Source organism: Chiloscyllium punctatum, chromosome 18 (genome assembly GCF_047496795.1).
Source record: "Chiloscyllium punctatum isolate Juve2018m chromosome 18, sChiPun1.3, whole genome shotgun sequence".
NCBI classification, from domain to species: domain Eukaryota; kingdom Metazoa; phylum Chordata; class Chondrichthyes; order Orectolobiformes; family Hemiscylliidae; genus Chiloscyllium; species Chiloscyllium punctatum.
Window position 1 is genome coordinate 73,604,499 of NC_092756.1, and position 3,273 is coordinate 73,607,771.

At 45.6% G+C, this 3,273-nt stretch overlaps 2 non-coding genes across 2 annotated transcripts; both read left to right on the forward strand.

Moving 5' to 3' along the window:
• The first annotated feature begins 273 nt into the window (after positions 1-273).
• On the forward strand, positions 274-346 carry trnar-ccu (transfer RNA arginine (anticodon CCU)). Its single transcript has one exon. It is a non-coding gene; the product is annotated as a tRNA-Arg (tRNA).
• A 1,851-nt stretch (positions 347-2,197) lies between these two features.
• trnar-ucu (transfer RNA arginine (anticodon UCU)) lies at positions 2,198-2,270 on the forward strand. The gene has a single exon. It is a non-coding gene; the product is annotated as a tRNA-Arg (tRNA).
• The last annotated feature ends 1,003 nt before the right edge of the window (positions 2,271-3,273 follow it).

Sequence of the window (3,273 nt, forward strand, 5' to 3'; positions counted from 1 at the left end):
ATCCAAGTAGCTTCGAAATCGACATTTCGGGCAAAAGCCCGAACTGCTGTGTTCTTCCAGCATCACTAATCCAGAAAGTTGGAGTTTGGTTGATTTCTCATCGGTCCATTTGGGGAGAAATGGGAGGCGGGATCAATTTATCAAGCAGCCAACAATTTAGCATGAGATGGAAGGGGTAAAAAACAATCAGTGAGCATCTGACACTCAGAAACACACACTATGCGAGGTCAGGGTGCAGTATTTAAAGGCTGCCATTGGCAACCTGCATGTGGGGCCCCAGTGGCCTAATGGATAAGGCACTGGCCTCCTAAGCCAGGGATTGTGGGTTCAAATCCCATCTGGGGTGTCTCTGTGGCTTATCCTCCATTTCTAATCTATTTTGGAAAAATCCCTATCTCTGCATTCAGTTGATGGTCAGTGGTATCCAACATGATCTTGCACAAGATTTTCGGGGATCTGCAGGATTGAATGTTGAAGTTGGTGATCAAGTGGCTGCTGTCTCTGGATCGGGACAATATTCCTGAGAGTGTGGTTAGAGGGATGGTTTTGGAAGCCAGCTCTCATCACACTCTCATCAACAAACCAACCCTTCAACACTGATCCCTCCAGAACATCGGATATTACTGACAGAGAATACCCTTGCCAACGTTTATAGGTGCACCATCGACAGCATTCTGTCTGGATGTATCACTACCTGGTTTGGCAACTGCACCATTCAAGATCGGAGACGGTTACAGAGAGTGGTGAACTCGGCCCGGACAATCACAAAGGCCAACCTCCCATCTATAGAATCCATCTCCGTCTTCACTATCCTATTGATCTGTGACTCTACTTTCAAGGAGCTATGAACCTACACTCTAAGGCCTCTTTGTTCACCAACACTCCCTGGGACATTCCCATTAAGTCTATAAGCCCAGCTAAGATTTGCTTTCCCAAAATGCAGCACCTCACATTGATCTAAATTAAACTCCACCCATCACTCCTCAGCTCATCGGCCCTTCTAATCAAGATCCCGTTGTAATCTGAGGGAACCTTCTTTGCTGTCCACTACACCTCCAATTTTGGTGTCATCTGAAAACTTACTAATGATACTAACATATATATAAATGACGGAAAGTAGTGGACCCAGCACTGATTCTTGTGGCACTCCATTGGTCACAGGGCTCCAGTCTGAAAAACAACCCTCCACCACCATCCTCTGTCTCCTACCTTTGAGCCATTTCTGTATCTAAAGAGCTAGTTCTCCCTGTATTCCATGAGATCTAACCTTGCTGATCAGCCTCCCATGGGGAACCTTGTCGAACGCCTAACTGAAGTCCATATAGATCACATCCCCTGCTCTGCCCTCATCAATCCTCTTTGTGACTTTTTCAGAAAACTCAATCATGTTTTTGAGTCATGATTTCTCCAGCATTTTCTCTCTTTCAGATTTCCAGCATTCACAGCATTTAGCTTTTATTGGACAGCTTGCCATTTCACTTGGCAATGAAAAACGTTTTGTGATTTACACATGAAAGAACTGAAACCAACCTGGTCATTCTAAAAGATGAGAGACTTCACACACAATCCAGATGTTTTTCAACATATAATTTCAGTGACATCACACTGTAAACTTTTGCCATAAATTCTGTGTCTTACAATCTTATACTCCACAACCACCTGACGAAGCAGCAGCGCTCCGAAAGCTAGTACTTTGAGATAAACCTGTTGGACTACAACCTGGTGTTGTCTGATTTTTAACAATGATTATTCGAAGCTTGCACAAGGTAATTCCAGGATTTGGGAGATCTTGGGGTGAATTGTCTGAAAGAGACAGCACAGCCACAATGGGCTGAATGCCTGCGATGATTCTGTTGATTTGTCCTCAATGCAGCTGTTTGCAACATCTTCACTTACTCCTTCCCCACTAACTGCAAATATCTTCAAGGTGCTGCACAAAATAACATTGAGCCCTTTGCTATTTTCTTGTCTGCTCCATATTCCTCAGACTTGAGTTGTGCAACATTGGAGTTTGGTTAATTTCTCATCTGTCCGTTTGGACACAAATGGGAAGCGAGATTGATTTATCAAGCAGCCAACAATTTAGCATGAGATGGTAGGGGTAAAAAACAATCAGTGAGAGTATAACACTCAGAAACACACAGTAAGAGAGGTCGGGTGCAGTACATAAAGGCTGTGATTTTTGCCCAGGTGTGTGGCCCCAGTGGCCTAATGGATATGGCACTGGCCTTCTAAGCCAGGGCTTGTGAGTTCGAGTCCCATCTGGGGTGTCAGTCACTTGCCCTTTGTCAACTTGATTTCAAATCAACTTTGGGAAAATCTCTAGATGGAAAGTGGTGCCCAACATCTTCTTGCACAAGATTTGCAGGATTGAGGTGAATTTTCTGAAAGAGACAGCACAGTCACAATAGCGGAAAACCTGCTGAGATTCTCCTGGGGATGGCATGGTGGCTCAGTGGGTAGCACTGCTGCCTCACAGTGTCAGGGACCTGGCTTTGATTCCTCCCTTGGGTGTCTGTTTGTGTTGAGTTTGCACATTCTCTCCATGGGGGACTCCGGGTGCTTTGGTTTCCTCCCACATCCGAAAGATGTACAGGTTCGGTGGATTGGCTTTGGGGAATGCAGCGTGAGAGGATCGGGGTTGGGCCTGGATGGGATGCTCTTCAGAGGGTCAGTGTGGATGTGATGGGCTGAATGGTCTGCCCTTCTCACGCGAGGGTTTTTATGAACAGGTTTGGAGCAGATGGTCAGAGCTCCACTGCAGGACCCAGTCAAGGCTTTGCTAAGGGTTTGGCGTTCAGGTGTGTTTTCCTCTTCTCCTGTCCCTGGTCTTCCAGAATCTTCTGTGGCTTTGGCCAATACGGTCATGAGCTGGGTTCACATCATCCAATGGGGTCATACCAATACCCTTGACTCTTGTCATGCCAGGAGCTACAAAGTGGATTGACTCAGGCTGACACTTCTCCAATATACAACCCTCAGTCTGGTTGGAACTGGTTCTTCTTGAATCTTTGTCGCTCTTTGATCTTCGTTGCACTGTTCTCTGGAGCTGATAGCTGCTGTTTAATTTAGTTTGGCCAATTTTCTATCTGGTCAAATTTCTCCAGGTGAGGATCAATTGAGAATGCCTGATTTTGTTGCCATGGTCACGTGACCACACTGGATTAAGATCAGCTGCACAGTGAAGGTTTCAACAAACTCAAAACCCCAAATAAGATTTGAGCTCACAATCTCTGGTTTAGGAATTTGGTGCCTTTCCCAAGAGATCACTGG